The sequence below is a fragment of the Triticum urartu genome, chromosome 4 (genome assembly GCF_003073215.2).
Source record: "Triticum urartu cultivar G1812 chromosome 4, Tu2.1, whole genome shotgun sequence".
Classification (NCBI taxonomy): domain Eukaryota; kingdom Viridiplantae; phylum Streptophyta; class Magnoliopsida; order Poales; family Poaceae; genus Triticum; species Triticum urartu.
Window position 1 is genome coordinate 68186586 of NC_053025.1, and position 8879 is coordinate 68195464.

The following is an 8879-nucleotide window of genomic DNA, read 5'->3' on the forward strand; positions in this document are numbered from 1 at the left end:
GTAATCCCAGATTGGACAATCCCTTACTTGGCCTATATGACCCGGGGCAAGTTACCTGAGGATGAAACCATAGCCAGGCAGATAACCTGGTGGTCTAAGTCAATGACGATTGTCAATGGAGAATTACATCATCGCAGTGTCACAGGGGCGTTTCAGCGTTGTGTTTCTCCAGAAGAGGGCTGTGAGGTTTTATGAGAAATTCATGAAGGAGATTGTGGTCATCATGCCGGTTCAAAGTCCCTTGTGGCTAAAGCTTTCCTTCATTGGTTTTATTGGCTAACAGCTCATGCTGATGCAAAGGACCTCGTCAGCAGGTGTGATGGATGTCAGAAATTTGCACGCCGAGCCCATGTGCCAGCTCAAGAATTGAGGATGATTCCAATTACTTGGCCATTCACAGTTTGGGGGCTCGATATGGTTGGGCCTTTCAAAATATCCAAGGATAAGAAGATCCACCTTTTGGTGGCAGTTGATAAGTTCACTAAGTGGGTAGAGGCAGAGCGGGTCAGTAAGTGTGATGCAGCAACGGCGGTTCAATTCACGGAGAAGGTGATCTTCCGTTTTGTCTTCCCACACAGCATTATAACAGACAATGGCACTAATCTCTCTAAGGGTGCTATGGAAGAATTTTGTCAACGTGAGCATATCCGGCTTGATGTATCATCAGTAGCTCACCCTCAATCCAACGGTCAAGCTGAGAGAGCAAACCAAGAGATCTTGAAAGGCATCAAACCCTGGCTTATGGTTCCCCTGCAGAGGACGCCGGGTTGTTGGGTGGAGGAGTTACCTTCCGTGTTATGGAGCATTAATACCACCCCAAATAGATCTATGAGATACACACCTTTCTTCATGGTTTATGGAGCAGAGGTAGTTCTCCCTACTGACATCCGTCATGACTCGCCTCGTGTGGCAGCTTATGTTGAAGCTGATAATGAAAGAGCACGTCAAGAAGCACTTGATCTGTTGGATGAGGAGTGTGACATAGCAGCAGCTCGTTCAGCGATTTACCAGCAAGATCTGTGCCGTTATCATAACCGCCGGGTTAAAACCAGAACTTTTCAAGAAGGCGACCTGGTGTTCCGGCTTATTCAGGATCTGACTGATATGCACAAGTTATCCCCACCTTGGGAAGGACCCTTTGTGGTTAGCAAGAATCTAAACAACGGTTCATATTACCTTATCGATGTTCGAGACCACAAGGACTCTCGCACGTCGGAGGAGGAGACCCGCCGGCCCTGGAATATTGCTCAGCTTGGGCCATACTACACTTGAGCCACCGGCTTATACAATGTACATATTTTGACAATGTATATATTATGATCAATATAACAAAGGCGCATCCCTTCTAAAGCAGGGCCTCTGTCGTTTTCTCCTCTCTAATTAATGAGTCTTCGATTACATGGGGGCTTCTGCTTTATACAGCGAAGTTATAATTACCCTTTTGATCCGACCTATAGGTCACGTAAAAACTTGGGGCCAAAGAGAGTCTGTGGCAAAAGCATGACTCAAACATAGGTACCCTGAGCACAGCTCAAAATATCACTTGGGGGCTCTTCTGTTCTAAAGAACAAAGAGTTCATAACCTTGTGATAGGCTATAAAAGTAAGGCTTGGAAGCCAGGTGTATTCACCTAAACCCCTGGGTTATCCTGCCTGTATATATGCCATATGCTTCTCCATCAGGTAATCCTGGTTGACCTGCCGAACTCTTAACAGTCAATCTTTTAAACAAGACCCTGAATTCGCTAAGGTTAAAACGCCGGTTTGTCATGAGAGGGCCCGGTTTTACGGATAGCAAGGAGAAGCTCAGGCTGTAAAGATGCCTTCCTTGAAACTTGGATAAATCGGCCTGTGATGCACGATGCTGCTCTAACCCTGCGTACTCCTGATAAGTCTATCTCTAAATAAGAACTGAACTTATCCAGGTAAAAATGTCGATTGGGTCAATGAGGGCCGGCTCACGGAAAGCGCGTACCTTCCAGTGTCTAATGCTAGTTTCATTGAAAAATATATTTTGGCTTGGCGGCCTATGAAAGCCTCGGGGTTTTTTTGTTTTGCTTTGAATGTCTTTTTGAGATTTTTTTCTTTTGCGACATAGTTATACATGGTCGAAAAACAATATGGCCTATAATGCCTTCTGAGTCATATATGACATTAACCGGAGTTTATTAACCCGGCCTGGTTTTTGACTATAAGTTGCTAGTATAAATAAAGGTAAATATCCGGTGTTTATTAACCCGACCCGGTTTTGTTCATAAGGCGGCAATCTCTGATAACTACTAGCATCCAAACTCTTGGGTTATCACCCTTACTACACTGGCTTGGTAAAATCAACAAGTGTGATCAAATATCACAGGTATGATATATTTTTCATATATGATTATTATTTTAACTAGCCTTGGTTATAAATCATGATAAGTTCATGTTGGGGCATTGTTTTCCGTCGTATCTACTTTTCCAAACACTTTTGCCCTTGTTTTGGACTCTAACTTGCATGATTTGAATGGAAATAACCCGGACTGACGCTGTTTTCGGCAGAGTTACCATGGTGTTATTTATGTACAGAAACAAACGTTCTCGGAATGACCTGAAACTTCACGGAGCAACTTTTTGGAAAATATAAAAAATACCTGCAAAAGATGAAGGCCAGGGGGCCCACCACCTGTCCACGAGGGTGGGGGCGCGCCTGCCCCCCTAGGGCGCGCCCCCTACCTCATGGGCCCCCTGGTGCCTCTCCGACTCCGACTCCAACTCCAACTCTATATATTGTGTTTCAGGGAGAAAAAAATCAGAGATAAGAATTCATCGCGTTTTACGATACGGAGTCGCCGCCAAGCCCTAAAACTTCTCGGGAGGGCTGATCTGGAGTCCGTTCGGGGCTCTGGAGAGGGGAATCCGTCGCCATCGCCATCATCAACCATCCTCCATCACCAATTTCATGATGATCACCGCCGTGCGTGAGTAATTCCATCATAGGCTTGCTGGACGGTGATGGGTTGGATGGGATCTATCATGTAATCGAGTTAGTTTTGTTAGGGTTTGATCCCTAGTATCCACTATGTTCTGAGATTGATGTTGCTATGACTTTGCAATGCTTAATGCTTGTCACTAGGGCCCGAGTGCCATGATTTCAGATCAAACCTATTATGTTTTCATCAATATATGAGTGTTCTTGCTCCTATCTTGCAAGTCTATGGTCACCTATTATGTGTTATGATCCGTTAACCCCGAAGTGACAATAATCAGGATACTTACTGGTGATGACTGTAGTTTGAGGAGTTCATGTATTCACTATGTGTTAATGCTTTGTTCTGGTACTCTATTAAAAGGAGGCCTTAATATCCCTTAGATTCCGTAAGGACCCCACTGCCACGGGAGGGTAGGACAAAAGATGTCATGCAAGTTCTTTTCCATAAGCACGTATGACTATATTCGGAATACATGCCTACATTACATTGATGAACCGGAGCTAGTTCTGTGTCACCCTAGGTTATGACTGCTACATGATGAACCGCATCCGGCATAATTTTCCATCACTGGTCCATTGCCTACGAGCTTTCCATATATTGTTCTTCGCTTATTTACTTTCCCATTGATATTGCTATCATCACTAGAAAATACCAAAAACATTACTTTTACTACTGTTACCTTTTGCTATCGTTACCACCACTATCATATTACTTTGCTACTAAATACTTTGCTGCAGATACTAAGTTTCCAGGTGTGGTTGAATTGACAAATCAGCTGCTAATAATTGAGAGTATTCTTTGGCTCCCCTTGTGTCGAATCAATAAATTTGGGTTGAATACTTTACCCTCGAAAATTGTTGCGATCCCCTATACTTGTGGGTTAACACCCGTCCAACGGTAAACCGCCAGGACACTTTTAAATGTTGTATGGAGGAACAGATTCAAAATTGTTAATGTCATAAGGGATATATAGCATATCTTCACATAACGGATAAATAAGTGTTATAAGCAGCACAATATGCACGATGGCATAGCAGAGCAAGAAGTTTAAAGGTAGACTATTACAAGGCGCTTGGAGCCCAAAATGATACTGTTTTTCAGTCTCCCATACAGCAGATGATAAACCGGAGCCAATTCATGAGTCTTGGGCCGGCTGACTTGATGGTTGCGCCTCATCCCTTGCCGGTTCATCCTCCTCCACCGTATGGAAGATGGGTTTGGACCAGTCATAGCCATGAAGGGCGACGAATTCAGCCTCATCATCAATCAGACTAGAAGGGTCAATCTCAGGGGCGAAAGTGTGCTTACGAATCGGTAGGATTAAGTACATCACTTTATATGAAGGACTCGCCATCTTCTTATTGTCTGCATCAAAACCCGGCTGATACTTGGTGAGGTTGGTTTTTCACCAAATGGTAGCATGAGGACGAACTTCCTTGACACAAGCAGCAAAATCTTCTTGGTAGAAAGGCGTTCCATCTTCTTTGAGGCTTGGATATCCACTGGCTACGTCTTCCGGGTCTAATTCTGGTACCCAGGCTTTGGCACGGCTTAAATCTATTACAGCTCCGGCTCTAGCACACGATCGTTTGATTTCTTGGAACCGAGCGGGCAAGATGGATAGCTTCTTCGAGATGTCACTTAATAGAGTCGGCCCTTGATTCACGAGGGAGATAGTGGCAAGAGTCTGTTGGACTCTGGTGTACAATTGGTCAACCAGCATGTAAACCGCCTTAAGCTTCACTACGGTATCTCGGCTTAGGTTGCTACTCCTAGGACCTGTAAAGTTTACACAATGGGTTAAGTGGCAGCTTATAATGGAAAATACTCACTTTGAGTACGTAACAAGGTGACTTACCGAAGATTGCACAAACCATCTGAGACACACGGTTCTTTAAACTGGTGAGTTCAGCGGTAACCTCCTCCAGAGCCGCCTCACCTTCTCCGCACGCTGCGTCAAGACAGTCTTCTCATTGGCCCAAGCCTCTTTCTCCGCAGTAAAGATGGTCTTCAGTTTTTCTGCTTCAGACACACTCAACTGGAATTTGGATTCGGCTTTGTTTGTTTCAGTCTCTTGAGTCGCCAGCCGGGTCTTGGCCTCAGACAATTGGGATTCTAGTTCTGCAGTCGCAGCCTGCATACAACATAAGGTTGTTCAGTTTCAGGGCAGATTATAAAGAACAAGTCCCAAGTGCTTTGCAAGCAATAACACTTGGCACTTGGGGGCTAATGTCTGTCAGCGCAAATTTTTCAAAGGAAATGGCTCTTTCTAAAAAAGTCCCAAGTGTTTTGCAGGCAACAACACTTGGCACTTGGGGGCTAATGCATATTGTTTGACTTCTTTCTACAAATGAGCCGGATAAGCTGTCAACAGTCTCAGCCGGCTCATGAGGGCTATACGGTTCAGTTCTATACAATGACTAGTAGGACCGGCTCATTCATACTGATTAAACCGGCCCTTGGGGGCTACACATGCAAAGTGAAATACTATCAGCATCTGGTTTAGTTATAAACTGGACTTGGAGGGAGTCTAAGGCAGAGGCTTATAAGTCTTTTAAAAGTCTACAGATCATTCAATTTTATCATAATCAGAAGACTTGGAGGATGGCAGGGTATATAACTTATATAAATCGGAGAACGTACCTCATATTTTTGGTGCAGATGTTTGACCATCTCAATTTTTGAATCACGGCGGGAATATACTTGACTGAGATAACCAGATAACACCTGACTAATACTCAGGTGAGCATAGTGGGAGACGTCAAACCTCACCTTCTGCCTTTCCATAACTTCTTGTTTGGCAGAGTGTCTTGCCAGAACAGTTGGGTTCCCTAGTTCAACAAATCTGGTACCATTGATTATAATTTCATCACCGTGCTTCTCCGGCAGGTTAGCTGAGCTTGATGGCTCAATACTTGGTGGATCAATAGCGGTTTCATCCGCAGATGGTTCAGGTAAATCCGGTTGAACGTTGAAGGCAGGGTCCTCTGGCTGTTCAGTGTGTTCTGGCACAAAAGTTGACTGCTCCGATTCTTCAGGATGTTCCGGTACGAGGGTTGGCTGCTCTGGTTCAGTGGTTTTCGGATTCTCAGCCGGCTCTGTCACCTTTTCTTCCTTGGGCTTTGCTTGACCGCTAAAAAAGGATTTAGACAAGTCAGTATAATGATACATATATAAAGGTATATAAGAAGGGTAGTTATCTTTACCCGGGGGCGGTCTTGAAGGCCGCAATTGAGTTTGTGATGAATCGCCAGAGGAGGAACAGGAAATCTCTTGCAAAGATGGAATCAAAAATGAGCGATGAAGGTAATCTATTGGACAAATACAAGGGTTAAAGTCAAAAAGAACCTCATTCTGGCATTTCCGAGGAGTTTTTGGTAAGCCAGAGGGTAAATCGTCATCTCCACCAGTCCACGTATGCCAGCGGCTCTCATGTTGCTGTCATTTCAAAAGAAAATGAGGATCTAAATAAGCCAAGGGGTGTGAAAACCTTACTTTCCTGGTTACCCGCTGAAGTTTCTGCCTTGGTAAAGGTTCTGAGTCGGAGGAAATAATAGTTACCTCTTCTTCAACTGCCTGACTGGTCCCCGTTTCATCCTGGCAATAGTCAGTGTCAATAAGATTGTTAAAAAACAGGCCGAGAGAGTCAAGGGCTACCTCCGACTTAGAGATGTCATCCAGCTTGAATAAATCAGAGGCAGCCGCTTTCTTCTTCGATTTTCTGACGGCCTTCTTGGCGGCTATCGCAGCGGCTCTAGCTTTTTTGGCAGCTTCATGGTCGTATTTTGCTTTCCAAAAGTTGGATTTGGCCTGTGGAAAGAGTACATGTTGAAATTCATGCAAATACTTAACTACTGAGGAAAAAGAAGTTAAGAAGATTTACCTCTGGCGCCGGGTTAAGCTTGAAGAAAGGATTCACCCCTACTATGTCGCATTCTTCATACTTGCTATTGACAAGAGTGGTTGCCATTTCAACAATGGCCTCTTCAGTTAAATGCACAGAGCTATGACGTAAAGGGTCATCAGTTCCTCTAGTGTATGAACACATCAAGCCGGATCGGCGGCTTAAAGGTATGATCTGCCATGCGACCTAGCAGTGGATCAAGTCAACTCCGGTCAAGCCATTTCCTAACAAATCTTGGACTTTTCTAATTTTGGGGACAAGTTTCTTGCGTTCGGCAGGGGTGAGTATATCAGGAAGTGGGTGCTTTGCATCAAGACGATCAGCTCGATAACCCGGCATCATATTTTCATCAAACGGCGAGGTATCTTTGCAGTAGAACCATGTTTGATTCCAGTCCTTGGGATGGCTTGGCAGGACTACTAAAGGGAAGACTGCATCTCGTATGCGTTGAATTGAAATCTCGCCAAGTTCCAAGCTGGGACCATTGGTGTACTCGTTCTAGCGGTTCAGGTAGAAGTATTCCCTGAAGAGTTCAACGGTAGGTTCTTCTTGAAGGTAAACTTCACAAAAAACTTGGAAGTTACAAATATTAGATACATAATTGGGTCCAATATCTTGCGGATGGAGTTTGAAAAGGTGTAGAACATCCCTGAAGAATTTTGAGCCGGGCGGCGAGAAGCCCCGGGTCATATGGTCAGTGAAAACAATGATTTCACCATCTTTTGGCCGAGGTCTCTCTTCAAGGTCAGGAACACGATAATGCATGACACTCTTCTCTGGTAAGAATCCCACAGTGACAAAGTCCTTCAAAGTACTCTCGGTGACTGTGGAAGGAACCTAGTTGCAAGTTGTCATCATCTTCGGCGGCATGGTGAAAGGACGGTCTAAAAAGAAAATAATTGGCTGGCTCAAATTAGTTGATGCGATTGCAAGTTAACAATTACAGTGCATAATGGCGGCTTAAGCAAGGGCTAAAGATATATGAAGAAAAGATAAGCCGGCACGGTAAGCCGCCATGATTAAGGTATTCAAGAGTTATCGAAAACTGAATTTGCTAAGTATTGGGACAAACAGATTCCGCAGATTGAGGTTATAAATTTGGATGTACTGCTGCTCAAAAAATGGGGATAAATTCATCTACAAAAAGTAACAGAGGAAAAGTAGAGGAGCCCTAGAGAAGATCTATCATGGTGGGGATATGTTCTAGTATTAAAACAAGTACTGAAATTGCTACCGCGCAAGATTCATATAGCTTTTGGATATAATCTATGGATCTAAACAAAGAAAAAGGAAGGGCAGTGATGAACACCAACCAACACCGAAGAGCACCAACAAACCCTAATGGTGGATCCATGATGAAGAGCGGAAAGCATACCGATGTTGTTCGGACAACGGGGTGGCATTGCAGTTCTCTGGTCCACTCAGGACGATGCAACGGTCGGCGTTGAGGTTGAAGACGGAGGCCGACGGCAGCGAGGTTCGTGCAGTACGTCACGCTGCGAGGAGGAAGAAAGAAGGAGAAGAATAGAAGATGGCTTTCGGGTCCTATTTATAAGGATATGATAACTCACGAGTATAGGGGATCACAACAGTTTTCGAGAGTAAAGTATTCAACCCAAATTTATTGATTCGACACAAGGGGAGCCAAAGAATACTCTCAAGTATTAGCAGCTGAGTTGTCAATTCAACCACACCTGGAAACTTAGTATCTGCAGCAAAGTATTTAGTAGCAAAGTAATATGATAGTAGTGGTAACGGTAGCAAAAGGTAACAGTAGTAAAAGTAATGTTTTATGGTATTTTGTAGTGATGATAGCAATAGCAACGGGAAAGTAAATAAGTGAAGAACAATATATGGAAAGCTCGTAGGCAATGGATCAGTGATGGAGAATTATGCTGGATGCGGTTCATCATGTAACAGTCATAATCTAGGGTGACACAGAACTAGCTCCAGTTCATTGATATAATGTAGGCATGTATTCCAAACATAGTCATACGTGCTTATGGA